The sequence below is a fragment of the Humulus lupulus genome, chromosome 6 (genome assembly GCF_963169125.1).
Source record: "Humulus lupulus chromosome 6, drHumLupu1.1, whole genome shotgun sequence".
Classification (NCBI taxonomy): domain Eukaryota; kingdom Viridiplantae; phylum Streptophyta; class Magnoliopsida; order Rosales; family Cannabaceae; genus Humulus; species Humulus lupulus.
Genome location: NC_084798.1, coordinates 123,059,630 through 123,082,039, shown reverse-complemented (window position 1 = coordinate 123,082,039; position 22,410 = coordinate 123,059,630).

Genomic DNA, 22,410 nt, shown 5'->3' with positions numbered 1-22,410 from the left:
AACCTCTTTCTTAGTCGCACACTGTAGGTTATTTTTGGCTGGTTTTTGGTGCATAGGTTTTGATCCTAGGCATATCGACTATTTGAGAACATTTCTAGGAATGTTATGTTTAGGACAAGATAAATTATGGGTAATTTTTCTGGGTATCTTTTTCGGGTAGCTTTTCTGGGTAGCTTTAGGGAATGCCTGTTAGGAAAATGGAAGGTGAGAGGTTTCTAGGGTGCAAAACCGGGTAGCTTAGGGGTTATGCTTCCTAGGCGGTTTTTATTTTTAAAACTTTCCCTCCAAGGCAAGCATTATCCTGACCCTCCTGACACACAAATCCCGAGCAATCAGAGATCCGTTGGAAACGTGGGTGCGTGACCATGGCAACGCGTGGCTTCACACACCGCGGGCTAAGATTACCTCAACCCGTGTATGAAAATCACTTCTCGCGCTATATTCCCTTTTCTATTTTTAGGTCGCCTATTTAAACTTTTCTTCATTCTTGTTCGTTAGGCGACCAGATGGGACCCAGGAAGAACGTACCCAAGAAGAGCACGACTGGCTCGTCGTCTCAGCAGGCCAGCAAGGGGAAAGGGATTGCGGTGGATTTTCCCATCCACCACTTCGGTCCCACGGTGGAGAAAGAGGATGAGGTGGGACCTGATGCCTTCTTCGAGGCAGAGAGGATAGTCTTGAAGATTATGACCCAAGGGAGGGTCAACAAGATCCTGCTGTCCCATAACATCGAAATTGGGACAGGCACTATTGTTACCCAACTTCCCCTCGAGGGCGAGAGGAGTTGCACGCCTCTCGACGAGGAGTTTGCGGCTTGTAGCGACGAACTTCTCAAGGCCTGGGCCTTCCTACCTCTGGACCAGTACTTCATAGATTTCCTAAATTATGTGAAGCTGGCTCCCTTCCAACTGCCCCCTAACTCCTACCGTCTGCTGGCAAGGATGAGGTACCTCTTCCTGAGGCACGAGTGGTAGGTCCCTACACCAGCGGACATCCTTTTCTTCTTCTACCTCAAAGCCAACTCGGATCAATGGGGGTGAGGCGACGGGTTCTACTATTTGACCCATTTTCCCAACTCTCCTACAGTCATCGAGCTACCCAGCCACCCCAACGACTTCAAGAACCAGTTCTTCATGTCGATGGGGTTTCGCAACTGCGATTAAACACTACTTCAACCGCCCTCGTAAGTTCTCTCTATTCTCAGCTTGCAAAATCACCATATTGCTTTATTTCTTTTCGTGCGCATTGACTTGAACATCATCGTGTAGCCATTTTTGCGAGGACGGCCAAATTGGTGACCCTTGGGGGTCAATACGAAACCTTGGCGGACTCCCACCAAGTGAAAAAGACTACCGCCAGCTCATATCTGATGAGACGATGTTGCGCGTGTAAGTTAATTTCTCCAAGCCAGACTCTGGCCTTGAGGAGGTCGCGGGCTATCCCAGTAGCTCGAAACCTGGTGCCCATCCCCGAGGGGTATACCGCGGACATTGACGAGCAGGACGAAGAAGATGAGGTACCACTCGTGCGATGAAAGCGAGCTCTCAAGGCTGCTCAGGGCCTCGATGTGGATTGGATTCAGTCGGGGGCAGCAGCCGGCCCCTCCGGCCAAGGTAACCCATACCTATTTAGGGACATTGACAGGGCTACCGCAGACCTAAGGCTTGCTAGGTTTAACCCAAGCTAGCTCGTACATCGTCACCGAGATGACCCAGACCTGAACATAACCCTACTCCAGTGTGTAGATCAACTAGTGTTGCGCCATGATATGGGTCGTCCTAGGGGCACCGTAGTAGTAGACAACACCTTGTTCTTTAGGTCGACCTTCTTTGAGGAGTACACGACAAACCTTAGGTTGTGGCCCTCCCTTCTGGAGGGTGTAGTCACTCCAGGGCTTAGGCAATATGTAGAGGAGTCCAGTCCTGAGGCGGATCCGGACCCAGAGCCCCCTCTCATCCGTGAAGCTATAAACTTAGACTCCCCCATAGAAGCTCTGAGGTCAGAGGTCGTGGCAATAGATTCCTCCTCTTTCTCGGAGGGTAGGACCTTTTCAATACACCTTTAGATTTTTCTTATAATAATGTAACCTTACATGCATACTAATGTTCCCCTCTTTTTATTTCAGGCGAAGAGATGGCACAGCCCGGAGATAACATCCTGCGATCCATCTTCCAGGGGGGGAGTCCTCCCTCCGGATCGTCCGGCCCACTGGTTAAGAAACCCCAGCGGACCAAGAAGACCCCTCCTACAAGGACCACCTCCAAGTCTCCCGCCAAGGGGAGGGGCCAGGTCCCTCCAGCCACAGAGAACATGCCCCCACCTCCCCCGCGACCTCCAACCCTTACTCGGGAATAGGAGGCACCAGCTGGAACCCTGCCAGTTCTCACTCCCACCGTGCGCATCCCGGTTAACACCCAGGCCCTGGAGAAAATCCCTAAGGCCTTCCAAGGGACGGTCTATGAGATCGCGAGCTATATAGTGGAGCATTATTACAATGCCACCCCAAGGGACTTGAGGGAGATCGAGACGAGGAGCCCCGAGAATGTCATGGAGTCTTCGCTAGGGATGACCCTCACGGTAAGTTTACTTAGTTAAATTTCTTTGCTTTCTTCCCAACACGTGCCTTACTATCTATGTCTTTGCAGGGGGCTTTGGCTCTACATCGCAGCATAGCTCGGTCCAGGGCCAGGATTGACGAAATCAGGCAGGAGTTCCAGACTGCTCAGGCCACTCTCGCGTGTGCCCAGCAGCAAGAGAAAAGTGCCAAGGTTGCCCTGACGGCTGCCAAAGAAAGCGAAAAGGCTGCACATGTCACCTTGGCCATTGCGAAGACCGAGCTCGAGGAGGCCAAGGCTAAGCAGTTGGAGGCCGAGGCCGCCACCGTGGTAGAGAGGGTGTCTTCCAGCTCCTCCATGGAGGCCATGCTCTACCGTTGCTGGGCCTTCAACCAGGATGGAGACTTCTCCTTTTTGGCGCCCGAGGTGTGGGAGCCATTCCTTGAGAAATTCAAAGCCCATCTTCAACAGGAGCCGCCTTCTGAGACCGGGGAGACTTCTGCTGCTGGCGAGCAAAAGACCGAGGGGGTGACCTCGGTAGAGCGGCCTGGGGGGCCTAACACTTTTTGTATTTTTCTTTTTTTAATTTATCTGTAATAATTTATCACGAGGATTTTCCTCCTCGAGACAATTGATTTTAGTTACCCTGAATTTCATCATTTTTTTTTAATATGATGTGATTGATAAAAACCTAGTTTGTGTTAGTTTATTGAGTTTTTCTTCAAAACTACAAAGCATCGCCAGTCAATTTTAACCAACTTCTAAGTTTTAGGACCTGGTTATGTCCAGGACATTAATTTTTAAAAAGCTTAGTTCGCATTAGTTTTATCGACACACCGTGTTCTTTAGGAAAAACACTGAATTAATCAATTTAACTAACTTCTAAGCTTCGAGACCTGGTTGTTTCCAGGACATTTATTTAAAAAAACTTAGTTTGCACTAGTTTTATTGACACCCCATGTTCTTTAGGAAAAACACTGAATTAATCAATTTAACTAACTTCTAAGTTTCGGGACCTGGTTGCATCCAGGGCGTTTATTTAAAAACTTAGTTCGTGTTAGTTTTATCAACACCTCGTGCTCTTTAGGAAAAATATTGGTTAGTCAATTTAACTAACTTCTATGTTTCAAGACCTGGTTGCATCCAGAACATTTATTTAAAAACTTAGTTCGTGTTAGTTTTATCGACACCTTGTGCTCTTTAGGAAAAGCATTGGTTAGTCAATTTAACTAACTTCTAAGTTTCGGGACCTGGTTGCATCCAGGACATTTATTTAAAAACATAGTTTGTGTTAGTTTTATCGACACCTCGTGCTCTTTAGGAAAAACACTGGTTAGTCAATTTAATTAACTTCTAAGTTTCGGGACCTGGTTGCAAATAGGGCATTTATCTAAAAACTTAGTTTGTGTTAGTTTTATCGACACCTCGTGCTCTTTAGGAAAAACACTGGTTAGTCAATTTAACTAACTTCTATGTTTCGGGACCTGGTTGCATCCAGGACAATTATTTTAAAACATAGTTCGTGTTAGTTTTATCGACACCTCGTGCTCTTTAGAAAAAACATTGGTTAGTCAATTTAACTAACTTCTATGTTTCGGGACCTCGTTGCATCCAGGACATTTATTTAAAACTTAGTTCGTGTTAGTTTTATTGACACCTCGTGCTCTTTAGGAAAAACACTGGTTAGTCAATTTAACTAACTTCTAAGTTTCGGGACCTGGTTGTATCCAGGATATATGCCCCCCAAGTAAACAAAAAGGGATCTTTCTAGGTTACTTGGAAAACGCTCTTCTAACACAACCCGCACACAGAAACATACAACGATATACAAAAGTACTTCTCATTTTTTAATAAAACAAGGTGGCTTTCATAATTAAGCCTTACAAAAGTATGACTATTGATAATATTTCTTTAGGTGTATAGCGTTCCATTTCCGTGGGACTGCTTCTCCATTAGGCTGAGCTAGTTTAAAGGTCCCTTCCTTCACAACCTCTATTATCTGATAGGGTCCTTCCCAGTTTGATCCCAAAACTCCGTCCTTGGGATCCTTACCGGCTAAGAAGACTCTTCGGAGAACCAGGTCACCTAAGTTAAAAATATGTCTCTTGACCTTCGAGTTCAAATAACAAGCGATCTTTTGTTGATAATGCGCGAACTGCAGCTGCGAAGCTTCTCGTTTTTCGTCAATTAGGTCGAGGGACGCACTGAGCAATTTGTCGTTCTGGTCTTGGTCAAACGCCCAGACTCTATGCGAGGCTATCTTTGCTTCGACAGGAAGGACGACCTCGCTCCCGAAAGTCAAGGAGAAAGGAGTGTGACCCGTCGAAGTTCGGTGCGAGGTCTGGTACGCCCACAGCACCTGGGGGAGTTGTTCAGGCCATACTCCCTTGGCTTCATCCAACCTCTTCTTAAGGCTCGCTTTTAATGTCTTGTTCACAGCCTCGACTTGTCCATTAGCCTTAGGGTAGGCCACGAAGGAAAAACTTATAATTATGCCGTGCCTTTCGCAGAATTTAGTGAAGAGGTCGCTATCGAACTGGGTTTCGTTATCCGACACGATCTTCTTTGGCAGCTCGAATTGGCAGACAATACTCTTAACAACAAAGTCAAAGACCCTCTTTGATTTAATCGTCGCCAGGGGCTCCGCTTCTGCCCATTTCATGAAGTAGTCAATAGCCACCACCGCATAGTGAACTCCTCCTTTTTCTCGTGGGTAGGGCACCAACTAAATCGATTCCCCAGACAGCGAAAGGCCATGGGGACGAGATCATCTTTAGCTCTACTGGAGGGGCTCGGGCGACCGTGGCGAACCGCTGGCACTTGTCGCACTTTTCGACATAAGAAATCGAGTCCTTTGATAGAGTGGGCCAATATTATCCTTGCCTTAATATCTTCAAGGCCAGGTTATGCCCCCCAGCGTGATCTCCACAAAATCCCTCATGCATCTCCTACATAATATTTTTTGCTTCACATGGCAGAACACACCGCAGAAGAGGTAAAGAAATACCACGCCGATACAACGTTCAGTCTACCATTGTATACCTCAGAGCTTGGTAAAGTATCCTCTTTGCGTCGTTTTGCTCTTCAGGTAACTTTCCTGTTGTGAGGTACTCGACTATGGGAGTCATCCAGGTCGACCTGGCGTCGATCATCTCGACCTCCCTCCCAGTTTCCTCTATGCTTGGCCTTTCCAAGAATTCCACTGGTACCAGGCCCAAGGTTTCAGCCTCCTCGGAGGTGGCGAGCTTTGCTAAGGCGTCAACATTGGCATTCATCTCCTGAGGTATCTGTTCAACTAGGTTGTGCTCAAATGCGGACAACTCCTTCTTTACCTTGGCCAGGTAGGCCACCATCTTGGTTCCCCGCGCTTGGTATTCTCCTGACACCTGGTTTACCATGAGCTGGGAATTGCTATAGCACTGCATGGAGCTGGCCTTCAGCTCCTGGGCCACCCTTAGCCCAGCCAATAAAGCTTCGTACTCGGCCTCGTTGTTGGATGCTTCAAATCTGAACCACAACACGGAGTGGAAATGATGTCCCTCGGGGATATCAAAATGACTCCAGCTCCAGATCCGTTCTCGTTAGACGAACCGTCTACAAAGACTTTCCATGAGGCCTGTACCGGTTCTTCCATTGGTTCATCTTGGAATCCCGTGCACTCCGCTACAAAATCAGCCAGAGCTTGGCTTTTGATCGCAGTTTGCGGCACGTATAGTATCTCGAATTGGCTGAGCTCGATAGCCCTCTTCAAAAGATGCCTCGATGCCTCAGGTTTCTGTAAAACCTGCCTTAAAGGTTGATCGGTTATGACGTGGATTGAATGGGACTGAAATACGGCTTGAGCTTTCTGGAGGCCGTGATAAGGCAGAACGCCATCTTTTCCATCATCGGATATCTAGACTTGGCTCCGAGAAGCCTCTTGCTAATGTAGTAGACCGGCTTGTGAGACCGGTCCTCTTCACGAACCAGCACGGCGCTGGCTGCATCTTCCGTTACAGCTAGGTAAAGAAAAAGAAGCTCTCCTACTATTTTTTTAGATAACACGGGCGGCTCAGCTAAATGTACTTTTAGGTCGTGGAAGGCTCCTCACACTCCTCGGTCCACTCGAAATTTTTATTTCCCCGGAGCAGGTTATAGAATGGCAAACACTTGTCGGTTGATTTGGAAATGAACTGATTAAGGGCTGCCACCCTTGCTGTTAGACTTTGGACGTCTTTTCGCGACCGGGGTGATGGCATTTCGAGTAGCGAGCTTATTTTATCAGGGTTCGCCTCTATTCCTCTGGTGTTGACTATGAAACCCATAAATTTTCCTGACGTAACCCCGAAGGTACACTTTTGGGGATTCAGCCTCATACTGTACTGTCTTAAAATCTTAAAACATTCCTTCAGATCAGGGACATGGTTATCGACAGTTTTCGACATGACCAACATGTCGTCAACATACACTTCCATGTTTTTCCCGAACTGATTAGCAAACATCCTGTTGACCAATCTCTGATATGTAGCTCTTACATTCTTCAGCCCGAAGAGCATGACCTTGTAACAATAAATGTTAGTTGGGGTCATGAAGCTAGTGTGTTCCTGGTCCGCAGGATTCATGGCGATCTGGTTATAGCCTGAGTATGCATCCATAAAGGACATGAGCTCATGCCCCACAGTGGCATCTACCAATTGGTCAATTCTTGGCAAGGGGAAGCAATCTTTGGGGCAGGCTTTATTCAGATCAGAAAAGTCGATGTAGGTCCGCCACTCCCCGTTGGGCTTCGGGACCAAAACAGGATTGGAGACCCAGATCGAGTATTTTGCCTCGTGAATAAAGTCGCACTTTAAAAGTCGAGCTACTTCCTCTTCTAGGGCCTCAACTCGGGTCGTGCCCAGGCGCCTTTGTTTCTGGTTTTTGTCCAGGTTGAGGGTGTGCATGATGACGCTGGGGCTGATCCCTATCATGTCTTCGTGTGACTAGGCGAACACATCTAGATTCTCTTGTAGAAATCTCAGCAGCTCCGCCTTCCTCTCATTACACAAGATTTTCCCAAGCTTCACCACCTTCGAGGGGTCTTTCGGATCGATATTCACCTCTTCGAGTTCTTCGATGGCCTGGAGCTCAGATCTATCTTCGCCTATCCTGGGGTCGATATCATCATTCAAGGTGATACCTTCCCCATTGGCTTCCTAAGGTTTATCTATCTCAGGAACAGTTCCTACTTCCTAAGATTCCTCATGTCCGTTTTGAATGGTCATCATCTGCTGCCCGGGTCATGATTTTCCCTTCATGGAAATGCTATAGCATTCCCTGGCAGCGAGTTGATCACCTCGGACCGTACATATCCCCATAGAGGAGGGGAATTTGACTGGGAGGTGGCAGATATAAGGTATGGCCTCAAATGCCATCAACGTAGGTCGGCCTAGAATAGCATTGTATGCATTGGGACAATTGATAACCACGAACTCGAGGAGCTTAGAGACAGTTCGGGGCCCCTCTCCCAAGGCTATTACTAGCTCGATTGTTCCTATCGCTGCCAACCCTTCTCTGGAAAACCATACAACATTATGGAGGTGGCCTTCAACTCGGTGACAGACAATCCCATTTTCTCCAGCGTAGACCGGAACAGCAAGTTCACCGAACTCCAATTATCAACTAGTATCCTCCTAACTCTCCAGTTGGCGAGCTGGGCAGTTATGACTAGAGGATCGTTATGGGGGAACTGGACGTGACCAGCGTCCTCCTCGGTAAAAATTATTGGTTGCCTCTCCAATTGTTGTTGTTTTGGTAGGTGCTGCTCCGGGATGAATTCCACTCCGTTATGAGCCTTCAACTCGTTGACATATCTCTTCTGGGCATCTCTGCTCATGTCGGCCAAATGGGGGCCTCCAGAGATTATGGATATCTCTCCTCCTATTACAGGAGGAGGGGTATCCTGACTTATCCAGGGCCCGGGCTGATTAACCAGAGCTTCAGGGGCTGGCTGACTAGTAGGAACCCGGTTCCCCGCATACTGAGCCAAAGGTCCGGCTCTGATGAGTGTCTCGATCTCATCCTTCAAATGCCTACAATTGTCAGTGTTGTGGCCAATGTCGTTGTGGAATCGGCAGAACTAGGAAGGGTCCCTCTTAGCCTTCTGGTGTTTCAAAGGCTCCGAATTTTTCCAGGGGAGGCGGGCAGAATTTCCTAGAAAAATGTGCTCCCTGGTGTTTGTGAGCTCTGTATAAGCCGCGTAGACTGGCTTAAACTTTTCCATGGGCTTGTTCTTCTTTGAACCATGCTGGCCGCCCTTGCCACTCCCTTTTCTCTTACATCCACCCCCTTGGTTATTCTGTGTAACGGTTTGAGTCATTTTTACGACATCCGTTTCCACTTCAACGGGCTGATCAAGGGTTTGGCTGGTTCCTGTGACCGATGCTCGTGCCTCCTCCAGGTTTATGCATTCCTGGGCCTTGTTCAGGAATTCATCCACGGTGTTGACATCTCTTCTCTGTATCTCTTTCCATAGCCCGCCTCCAACGAGGTTTCCCGTCCTCAAGGCCATAAGCTTGGAACTATCGTCCGCGTCCCTGGCTCGAGCCACGACATTTGCGAACCTGCTCAGGTAATCTTTCAAAGGCTCCCCGGGCTGTTGCTTCACGTTCGCCAGGGTGTCAGCTTTTATGCGAGCAGCTTGAGAAGCTCGGAATGCCCTCATGAAGTTGGCAGAAAAATTCTTCCACGAGCTAATGGAATGGTTTTTACACTGCTTGAACCACTGCCTAGCTAGTCCGACCAAGGTGGAAGGGAATATCAAACACCTCAGCTTGGGGCCAATATTATGGGCCATCATCAAGGTATTGAAGATACCCAAATGATCCGACGGGTCTCCGTCTCCATCGAATTTAGACAGGTGGGGCATCCGGAAACCCGGCGGGTACATTGTGGCTGCTATGTTGGAGGAAAAAAGCTCAAGTTTGTCCCCCGAGTCATACTCGTCCTTCTCCTATTCTGACAAGAGCTTCTTCATTAGCTCCTCCATCTGAGCTAAACGTTCTAGGGTCTGGTCCTTAATCCCTTGGTTGTTCTGGGGCTGTTCAATAGCTCAAGTTCCATTGTACGTGTTAGGCAGGTTATTGTCCCTCCAAGCTTGAGCTTGGTTAGGTGGGAAATTCCCATTGTCACGTACTTTGGAAAGACCATCCCCTCGGCGAGAATGACTTCCATTTCTGGCCAAACTCCCCCTCCGCGAGTTGAGGCGATCTCAAAGGTCGACCCTCGAGGTGGCCCGAGAGCTTTGTGCCGAACTCAAGAGATTACGCAGGTCTCCACCGGATCTGCCACTTCGTTGGCTCCCGGTCCAGTAGCTCCCATTGGAAAAGCTTGGAGCTCGCTGCTGGGGGTGAGGATCTGAGACCTCCCCGCGTGCTCGGTTGCGATGGGAAGGATCGGGGGGAGGAGGATTTCTTATGCTGCTCCTGCGTGTCTGGAATTTCTTGAACTGGACGGGGAGGAGATGGGTATCTTAACGGCGACAGGGGATGCCTAACTGGTGAAGTGATCCTAGTCCCATCCAGGCGAATCAAATTAGCTCGCGGCCGCTCTACTCTACCATCTCCAGCACCCTGCGCCTGGCGGTCTGACTACGGCACGGGAGGGCTGCTGGAGCAGGTTGTCTGCGCGAGCCTTCCCCGGATCTCCTCCATGAGCTGCCACGAGACCTTCTGGGCGCGTTCGACGGTGGAATCGAGCTAGGAGTCGAGGTTCGGACTGATCGGCTGAATTGCTGATTGGTCCTGGGAAACTCTTCAAACATAGTTTCATGGTTATAGTTTCCTAGAACGATATTCCTAATAGGCAGCGGAACGGTGGTGTGATTGGCCCAGTGTACAACAAAAATTTTGTAACATATTTAAACTACCTTTAAATATGCGGATCCATTAATATACATACATTAATCATAAGCAAGATAATAATAGAAATCATACATCTTGAAGCCTATCAGGTGTCCTTGCTTTCTTTTCGTATTTAGAACGATTTTCCTATCCAAGCTGCTCCCACGTACTCACACCAAGATCTTCCAACGCGTTCTCTACACCTCAAGAAATGTGTGGGCACTTACAGAATGAAGGATAGTTTATTTATGATTCTACTTGATGTACTCAACTCATGAGATCAAGAGAATAGGCCTGAGAAATGGTTCTTTATTTTCAGGGAGAGAAAACTATCGTCCTATTTTTCACAGAGCGAATGTACAGAGTTGTCTCACATCACTTATCTTAATAATTTTCTGATTAGTCATACTTAAAAGAAAATATTCAAATTTTAAAAAATAAATTTGTAACCATTTTACAATTTACTTTTTAATTAATTAATTACTGTATTAATGAAAAAATCCAAAAACCAATTTTTGAATTATCCATTAATTAATTCATTAAATAAATAAAATTGAAAATCCCATCCCTGAAAAATGCTGGCCCTACACGCCACACACAGTCCATGGACTGTGTGTGAACGTGTAGCTTCCTAATTTCTAGGGATATTGGTTTTTCAAATTTTATTTAATTATTTATTCAAATTACTTTGTCAGATAAGATCTAACAACCTGATAACTAATTCAAATTTGAATTCAAATTAATTATCAAATATAATTAATTATTTGAATAAATATTAATCTTTTAAATTCAAATCCAATTTGAACTTATCAGATTATTTTCTCCCACTCAAATAAAGATATTTAATTAATTCACCAATTAATTAAATCCAAAAATTTTTAAAATAAATATTTAATTTATTATAATTTCGAAAATTATAATTAATTAATTATTTAATATAATTTCAAAAATTATACAATATTTAAATATTAATTAATTTTATTAACTACAACTAATTTGTAATTAATTAATTAATCACTATTATCATATAATTGCATATTTGGCCTGAAGAACAAATTTCTTCTTAAATATGTCTTCTAACTATTTTCCCTTCATATCATCTCTTACCTTGAACAGTGTTGATAGAGCCGCTATGGGGACCTATGGACCTACAATTCCAAGCTCCAATAAATTTGAGATTATTAATTAAACTCTGTAATTAAATAATCTTAATTTATTAATCTCATGATTATTCCACTATAAATATGAGACTGCACTCTTGTAATTATAGACATTTCATTTACTGAGTACTTTATAATCATAAAGCGTCCCTTGATATAATCATTGCATACAACTTGACCCTCTAATAATGGTTCATAATTAATCGGGAATAAAATTACCGTTTTACCCTTTTAATTATCTCTTGTTTCCTTAAGTACCATTGACTCTACTAGTGAAGGTTAATTCATAACTAAATTATGAATTTGAGCTCAATAACCTTTCAGTCCCAAAAGTCAACCCTTAAGAGAACCATCATTCAATCTCTTGCGAGAAGGTATAGATTCCATATCTGTATACTATGCCCCCAGCCATCTATATTAATGAGTTCCCAAAACAAAGTTTTTAGCCTGATCATTCTGACATACCCTAACAAGTGAATCAAAGAACTCATATAACATAAACAGGAGTTCATAGTAACTTCAGGATTAAGATCTATTTGTATATGATCATCAGTTGATATATTTAATTAATACTTCGAAACGGTATTTAACTAAGTTTTAATAAACATATTTGGTCCAGTTCTATATATTCTCTAATATATAAAGCACCTCCACTAAAGTGTCCTACCACACTAGTGATCCGGATCTAGATCACATGTATTCATAATACTAGTGGACCGTACTTGCAGTAATTAATCTAAAGATTCCATAACTTTATTTTACTGCGAACTATTCAAGTTCATTTATCTCAAACACAATCCTCCCATACCAATACGTGTTTGAGATTACATATATGAACTCAAGAATTTTCCTAATATTTACATAATATTATCATAGAATAATACAGTCCATAAAATATATGCATAACAAATTCAATTTATTTATTTATTTCAAAAAACAATGTCTACTACATATGCTTTCAGGGCACATTTCCAACAATCTCCCACTTGCCCTAAAGCAAATGATGCATCTCTCTCATTCCCATATTTCTTACATGCTCCTTGAAAGATTTTATGGATAAAGTCTTTGTGAAAGGATCTGCAAGATTATGCTCTGAAGCTATCTTCATAACTGCAACATCTCCTCGATGAACTATCTCTCTTAGCAAGTGATACTTCCTCTCGATGTGCTTTCCCCTCTTGTGACTCCGTGGTTCCTTTGAGTTAGCTACTACCCCACTGTTGTCACAGTATAGGACTAGTGGCTTATCCACATCTGGTACAACTTCCAGATCGGAATAGAACTTTTTGAGCCACACAGCCTCCTTAGCTGCTTCACAAGCTGCTATATACTCGGCTTCCATGGTGGAGTCTGCAATGCTGGTTTGTTTAATACTTCGCCAGACTACCGCTCCTCCTCCAAGAGTAAACACTGATCTAGAAGTCGATTTTCGACTATCTCTATCTGATTGAAAATCAGAATCAATGTAACCAGTGGAGTTCAGGTCTCCACCTGAATATACAAGCATATAATCTCTAGTATTTCTAAGATACTTGAGAATATTCTTTACTGTAGTCTAATGACTCAATCCAGGATTGGATTGATAACGGCTGACTATCCCTACTACATAAAAAATGTCAGGTCTTGTACACAACATGGTGTACATTAGACTGCCTACTGCTGAGGCATAGGGATATTGTCTCATGTCTTCCTCTTCCTGAGGTGTTTTGGGACACTGCTCTTTGGAAAGGAATACTCCAGAACGGGTTGGCATATCACCCTTTTTGGAGTTTTGCATATTAAAGCGTTCTAGCACCTTATCAATATAAGTTGCTTGAGACAATGCCAAAGTTTTGTTCTGTCTATCTCTAAGAATCTTAATGCCCAGAACATACTTGGCTTCTCCCAAATCTTTCATTTTGAATTGTTCAACTAACCAGTTCTTTACTTTTGATAATGATGTTACGTCATTTCCAATCAGTAATATATCATCAACATAAAGAACGAGGAATACTACTACACCATCTTTGATTTGTTTATAGACACAAGGTTCGTCAACGTTTTGTTCAAAACTAAACGTTTTAATTGTGTCATCAAATATAAGATTCCAAGATCTAGAAGCTTGTTTGAGTCCATAAATGGATCTAAGAAGCTTGCAAACTTTTTTCTCTTGACCTTTTAACTCGAACCCTTCTGGTTGAGACATGTAAATGGTTTCGTCAAGGTAGCCATTAAGAAAAGTTGTTTTGACATCCATTTGCCAAATCTCATAATCCATGCATGCAGCTATGGATAAGAGTATACGAATGGATTTTAGAATGGCTACAGGAGAAAAAGTTTCTTCATAGTCAACCCCTTCTTTCTGTGTGTAACCTTTGGCTACAAGCCTTGCTTTGAAAGTCTCTACTTTCCCATCCGCTCCTCTTTTCTTCTTGAATATCTACTTGCAACCAATGGGTTTGATATTCTCAGGTGGATCTTCAAGAACCCAGACAGAATTGGAATACATCGATTCCATTTCTTGGTTCATGGCATCTTGCCATTTGTCCTTGTCAGAATCATTCATTGCATCTCTAAATGTCAATGGATCGTCTTTGTTTGTGTCAGACACAAGCATTTGAACTTCGTATTCATAGCGTGTGGGTTGCTTGCTAACCCTCCCACTACGACGAGGTTCACTACTATTCTGACTAGAACTAGCAGTTTCCTCTTGCCGTTTTTCATTGGTTGCTGCTGGTGACTTTTCAACTTCATTTGAGACCATCTCCTCCAGAACAACCTTACTGCGAGGTTTGTGGTTATTCACATAGTCATGTTCAAGAAAAGTTGCATTTGTCGATACAAATGTTTTATTTTCTTTTGGACTATAGAAAATTCCACCTCTGGTCTCTTTGGAATAACCCACAAACATGCACACTTCAGAGCGTGATTCCAACTTCCCGGTCTTTCCTTTAAGCACGTGTGCAGGACACCCCCAAATTCGAAAATGGTGTAAACTAGGTTTACAACCATTCCATAATTCTATGGGTGTCTTTTGGGTAGACTTAGATGGAACAACATTTAATATGTATAGAGCACATTGAATTGCATAGCCCCAGAATGACAGTGGTAATGATGAGAAACTCATCATTGATCTAACCATATCTAATAACGTTCTGTTCCGTCTTTCCGAAACACAATCTTGCTGTGGCGTTCCAGGTGTTGTGAGTTGGGATTGAATGCCATGCTCACACAGATGGTCCTTGAATTCAAAATCCAATTACTCTCCTCCTCGATCAGATCGAAGAGCTTTTAGTGACTTACCTAATTGCTTTTCAGCTTCTGCTTGAAATTCTTTGAACTTTCCAAAAGTTTCAGATTTTCTTTGCATTAAATATAGGTAACCATATCTTGAATAATCGTCAATAAAAGTGACGAAGTATTCATAACCTCCTCTTTCTTGTACATTAAGTGGACCGCAAACATCCGTATGTACTAGCTGAAGTGGTTCTGTGGCTCTTGAACCTTTTGCAGATATAGGTCTCTTGGTCATTTTGCCTTCTAGACAGGATTCACAAACAGGGAGAGATCCAATAGATAGTTCTCTTAAAGGACCATTTTTTACAAGCCTATTTATTCTGTCTAGACCAATATGGCCCAATCTCAAGTGCCACAGATATGTATCACTATCGGAATCAGTCTTTTGTCGTTTAATAGATCTTGGATTGGCTGTTTTAAATAATTCAAAATTATTTACAAGTTTCTCTTTAGCTTGCAGTTTATAAAGCCCATCGATAGATTTTGCAGAACATATCTTAAAACCATATCTTGAATAAAAATCAAATTATTATTAAAAGATATTTTAAAATTTTGTTCATGCAACATAGAAACAGAAATTAAGTTTCTAGAAAATGCAGGAATATAATAAAAATTTTCTAAAACAAGAAATTTATTATTATCAAATTCCAAACGGGTTGTTCCAACTGCTGCAGAGACAATCTGACCACTGTCTACCCTCATAGTCACCTCTCCATCAGCAAGCTTCCTCGTTGAACTAAGAATCGGAAGAGAAAAGCAGACATGGTTAGTGGCTCCTGAATCTACTATCCAGGTTGAGGAATTATCTTCCACTAAACAAGCTTCTGACACAAGTAAATCAAATTTACTTGTATTTTTCTCTTTGAGGTCAGTGAGATACTTTGAACAGTTTCTTATCTAGTGACCATTTTCTCCACAATGAAGGAAAGTCCCTTTTGGGGTCTTCCTTTTGGAGGTTTTAGTGTTCTTGTTCTCTTTGCTTTTGGATGACTTTTTAGGCTTCTCACATATTAATGCAATGTTCAAGTTTGATTTGCATTTCATGTAGTTTTCACCAGTCAACTTTTCATTAGCAAGTAAAGAAGATACAGGATTTGAGCTAGACATAATTGCTGAAAATAAATAAAATGAATTTATGCATATAATAAATATCAGTTATTTTCGGAATAGTAAACGCGATGCATGAATGCAACAAAAAACACATAAAAAATAATTACTAATTCCACGATTAATTAATTTGAACATTAATGGACCAGCCTTAGGGTAGGTCAGACTAATTCCAAATTAATTTTGAGACAAGCTCTCAAATTTATAAGTTAAAACTTAAATCAATATTTCTCTTTTGACTTATAAACCACCGCTTGTTTGGTCAAGAATACACTAGTCCGCTCGAAAGCCTAATGTACCTTGTGAGTGTTACCTATTATTTTAGATCAATGACTTAACTCAAGAGTGTGCCTTAGGGTCAGTCAAACTTGAAATACATCATTAAATCCTATTCTTGAAAAAGAAGTTTTCCTTGAGAATAACACAGTCGAAAGCCTTCCTTAGGGGGACACAAGCAATGGTGTCGCGAGGCCCTCTCCATGTTACCTCGGTGCTAAATAATAATGGAGACCATGAGACTTATTGTCATAACTCCCTCTCCCACTCACTATTTTAGAATATGTGTTTTTCTCAAAACATCCTATGCTTTTTAATTGGTTGTAAAAATAAAGTGATCTATTTTTACCAAATGATATTCCAATAATTACTAATCAAATTAAGCAAAATTAAAATTATAGAACTATGCCCTTATTAGTTCAATATTATTTTGCCATAATTACTAAGAATATCATTTATAATTTAATAAAACAATTTTATTAAATATTAGAAATTAAACAACTTTTAAAATCTATTTCCACTCTTGAACTAGTTAAAAACTAAATTTATTATTATATGGACCAGCATATAATCACATAGGACAATCCTAAGGCATGTTTCTACTCATATGAGATGCATGCACAATTTTAAATACTATGTGGGTTATATGTATGGCATGTCAAAAAATGCATTAGAAAGTATTAAACAATTTAATCACATTCAAACATTTAAATAAATAAATACTAGCTAAATAAATAAATAAATGCGGGCCGGGTGTCTTGGGTATTTCTAGAAAAATTACAACACTTGCAAAAATATACCCAAAAATGTAAGAAACTAAATAAGACCTAAATAGATCTCTATCTATTACTTAGGGCCTTCACAAGTAGTCTTGATCCATTAAGCCACTTATCCATTTAATTTTGAATTAAAATAACTTTTAATTATCTTAAACAAATTTTAAGAATAATTAACTTGGGTTTTATGCCCGATAAGTTATTAGGCCCAAATTTGAATTTGGGTTCATACAATTAATTCAAAATAAAATAATTTTTAATTATGGGTTAACTTAATTAAGCCCATAATTTAAATGGACAATATTTGGATGCAAGCCCTAGGGTTTAGAAACCCTAGGGGCGGCTGCATATGGTGGCTCAGCATGGGGTGCACAGGCTGCTGGGGTGCGGCAGTATCAGGCGCACAGGCTGGGCTGAGGAGCTGCTGGGTGAGGCATTGGGCAGGTGCCCACGGCCTGGGCAGGTGCGCAGGTGCGCAGGGGTGTGGGGCCTGGGCAGGGGCGCAGGTACGAGACGCTTGGGCTGGCAGCATGCATGGGCAGGGCACACAGCAGTCCGGCTGGGTGAGGCTCGGGCTTCGGGGCTCAGAACCCGAGGCTCGGGCCTTACAGAATTTTCCAAATAATTTTATCACAGAAAATTCAAATTACAAAAATTCCTATGCCCCAAAATGGCTTACATTTTTCATCTAGAATGTTAAGAACAATTCCTAAACCCAAAACACCATATAATTAACAACCCATAAGAGTAAACTATCATCATACATACATCCATCCATTCACATATATTACAATAACATTAGAATGCATATTATGCCCACACAGTAATTAATGTATGCAGAGAATAATGACCGCTCTAGTACCAATTGTTAGGAACGAGTTTCCTAATATGTAGTGGAACGATGGTGTGGTTGGCCCAGTGTACAACAAAAATTTTGTAACATATTTAAGCTACCTTTAAATATGCGGATCCATTAATATACATACATTAATCATAAGCAAGATAATAATAGAAATCATACATCTTGAAGCCTATCATGTGTCCTTGCTTTCTTTTCGTATTTAGAACGATCTTCCTATCCAAGCCGCTCCCACGTACTCACACCAAGATCTTCCAAAGCGTTCTCTACACCTCAAGAAATGTGTGGGCACTTATAGAATGAAGGATAGTTTATTTGTGAGTCTACTTGATGTACTCAACTCATGAGATCAAGAGAATAGGCCTGAGAAATGGTTCTTTATTTTCAGGGAGAGAAAACTATCGTCCTATTTTTCACAGAGCGAATGTACAGAGTTGTCTCACATCACTTATCTTAATAATTTTCTGATTAGTCATACTTAAAAGAAAATATTCAAATTTTAAAAAATAAATCTCTAACCATTTTACAATTTACTTTTTAATTAATTAATTATTGTATTAATGAAAAAAATCCAAAAACCAATTTTTGAATTATCCATTAATTAATTAATTAAATAAATAAAATTGAAAATCTCATCCCTGAAAAATGTTGGCCCTACATGCCACACACAGTCCATGGACTGTGTGTGAACGTGTAGCTTCCTAATTTCTAGGGATATTGGTTTTTCAAATTTTATTTAATTATTTATTCAAATTACTTTGTCAGATAAGATCTAACAACCTGATTAATTAATTCAAATTTGAATTCAAATTAATTATCTCTTTAATTAATTATTTGAATAAATATTAATCTTTTAAATTCAAATCCAATTTGAACTTATCAGATTATTTTCTCCCACTCAAATAAAGATATTTAATTAATTCTACCAATTAATTAAATCCAAAATTTTCGAAAATAAATATTTAATTTATTATAATTTCAAAAATTATAATTAATTAATTATTTAATGAAATTTCGAAATTAATTTAATTATTTAATATAATTTGAAAAATTATAGAATAATTAAATATTAATTAATTTTATTAACTACAACTAATTTGTAATTAATTAATTAATCACTATTATCATATAATTGCATATTTGGCATGAAGAACAAATTTCTTCTTAAATATGTCTTCAAACTATTTTCCATTCATATCATCTCTTACCTTGAACAGTGTTGATAGAGCCGCTATGGGGACCTATAATTCCAAGCTCCAATAAATTTGAGATTATTAATTGAACTCTTTAATTAAATAATCTTAATTTATTAATCTCATGATTATTCCACTATAAATATGAGACTGCACTCTTGTAATTATAGACATTTCATTTACTGAGTACTTTATAATCATAAAGTGTCCATTGATATAATCATTGCATACAACTTGACCCTCTAATAATGGTTCATAATTAATCGGGAAAAAAATTATTGTTTTACCCTTTTAATTATCTCTTGTTTCCTTAAGTACCATTGACTCTACTAGTGAAGGTTAATTCATAACTAAATTATGAATTTGAGCTCAATAACCTTTCAGTCCCAAAAGTCAACCCTTAAGAGAACCATCATTCAATCTCTTGCGAGAAGGTATAGATTCCATATCTGTATACTATGCCCCCAGCCATCTATATTAATGAGTTCCCAAAACAAAGTTTTTAGCATGATCATTCTGACAGACCCTAACAAGTGAATCAAAGAACTCATATAACATAAACAGGAGTTCATAGTAACTTCAGGATTAAGATCTATTTGTATATGATCATCAGTTGATATATTTAATTAATACTTCGAAACGGTATTTAACTAAGTATTAATAAACATATCTGGTCCAGTTCTATATATTCTCTAATATATAAAGCACCTCCACTAAAGTGTCCTACCACACTAGTGATCTGGATCTAGATCACATGTATTCATAATACTAGTGGACCGTACTTGCAGTAATTAATCTAAAGATTCCATAACTTTATTTTACTGCGAACTATTCAAGTTCATTTATCTCAAACACAATCCTCCCGTACCAATACGTATTTGAGATTAAATATATGAACTCAGGAATTTTCTTGATATTTACATAATATTATCATAGAATAATACAGTCCATAAAATATATGCATAACAAATTCAATATATTTATTTATTTCAAAAAACAATGTCTACTACATATGCTTTTAGGGCACATTTCCAACAAAAACTCCATCTCCCTGCCCCAGTACAGGGTGATATTGATTCCCATATACTGGTTGCATAGGCTATTTGTAGCTATTCAAATGTGCCCGTAAATCTGTGTTCGAAGGGTTAGCCTGCCCCAAGTTTTGATTCAAATGATCTCGAAGATCTGGGTTGTTGTTCTCGTAATTCCCAATATTCCTGGGCTCAGTATTATATACACTCATCGACCTACTGAGGTCCAAACTTCCACTCATGAAACTAACATTTCTCTCTGGTTGTGTGGCTCGATGGTTGTAAGGTGGATCTTCTACTGGCCCCCTCGCTCCAGTATTTTGTGACCTCGAGATGTGACTTCCTGCTGGCTGGGATGCCTTATGCCCTCGAGGAGCTTCTCACTCACCCCCGTGTCCAGGTCGAGCCTTATGGTTCCTGTCTCGGCTACCACTCCAAGAAAGCCTTTGAGGCGCCCATTCCCTTGTCCGGTTCCCATTAGGAGCTGGCTGGGGTGCCTCTCGAATCGAAGATGGGTGCCTTATTGGCGACGGAGTATGCCTTATTGACGATGGTGGGGGCCTTCCATTGTTGGGCCTGGAAGGGCCAAAATTGGCTCGGACTAGCTCCGGGTTATTCCTGACAGGCTTGGGGTTATTGTTCCGAGCTACAGAGGGAGCTCGGTTATTCCTCATTCCAACAGTTACACTCACCGTAAGATTTCTAGCAACAATGTTTTGAGTATTTCACCCAAGGAAACCGTTGCTGGTATCAACCCTAGGCCTAGACTGGGCCTGTTGGGCCCTTTGTTTGGACATTCTAGCAGTCGTACTCCCATGAAGCCACCCTTTAGTCCTCCGAGGAGGTGCCTGTACCTCGGGCGATTGCCTAGCCAATTCCTCGTTACACCGTGTGGCTTCGACCAGCTGTTGGAGATTTTTGAATTCCACAATGGGCACGTACCTCTCGGGATTATAATAAAGATCCATGTCGAGCCTAGGAGTTGGAGCAGGTGGTTCCCTAGAGTCGGATGATGTGCTTCCTTTATTCGGGCCCTGATCTGCCATAGGTTGCTTCCTGGGCCTTCGCGGGTAGTTTTCAGTCTAAGGAGTTCGTTCCTCAGGGATCTGTGGGAATGGTCGTCCACTGGTTCCTAGATTGTTCATGGCGGCCATTGAAGCTATGCAGAAGGTTTCTGATTAAACAAGACAGAGATTTTCTTAATGTTCTCAATGAAAGCACCAAACTGTTGACGCCATGTTTTGTCAACTTAATTATGAAGAGCACTAAACAACGTTACAGAAAAAAACAGAAGAAATCTCAGGCTTTTTACGTGATTCAGCAGTTAAAATTTTCCTAGTCCACGAGTCAATATTATTGATCTTAATACTCTCTCAAAGTTTTTTCAAAAAGTAATTTGGTAGAGTATCCTTAGTCCAATTTGTGCGTGAGTACAAATGAAATTCCCCAGGCTATTTATAGGCCTGGTTGATAGAATATCTTAACCTTGTTTCGGGAATTTACAATCAATCATTGAAATTTGAAATAAATGCAAATAAATATATTAATTACATAATATCCCATGATAATTGAGATTTAATATCTAATAACAACAAACTCATAAGGAATAGGGACTTCTTAACAATTGCCGCGTGAAAAACATGTCCCTAAGCTCGATTGTAAGGATGACGCACTTTCAAGACCAATCCAGACTTCGAGCTCATCATTTCAGGCTTTTTCCTCCTCTTCGTCTAGTGGTTTCTTCGAACTCATTCTTTGGAGAAGATCAATGTCTTTTGCAATTATTAATGGTATGAAGTTTGTTTTGTTTTAATACATTTTAAAATATATATTTTTTACAATATATTGATGCTAAATTTTGTATATAAGCTTAGTCATACTTTTCTTATGTGATTTTACCATGCAATATCGTGTCAATAAAATTGTTATTGCAAATTAGTTTTTTACTGCATTTTCGCCTGAGGGTATATTGTCAATCTTAAATAATTTATTATATGATAAGCCACCAATTTGGTACACCTATCCTAGAAGACCTAGGATTGAATGAGATGAGTTAATTATGGAAGTTTATTATTTATTTCTGCCTTTAGTTTTATTTTGAATAATTTGTTTCTATTTTGAGTGTCAGCTTTATTTGGAAAGTTTAGGGAATTAAATAGAGAGGAGAATGTTAGCTTTGAGGAGGCTTTGAATTGTAATTGAGCTGTAGCTCTTGGAGAGAAACCAGGTTTCTTTAATATCCTGTGCAATTTCCTATTTTCAATAAAATCTCTCTATTTCCCTCAATATTTCTCTATGTATTTTTTCTGGTTTGATTT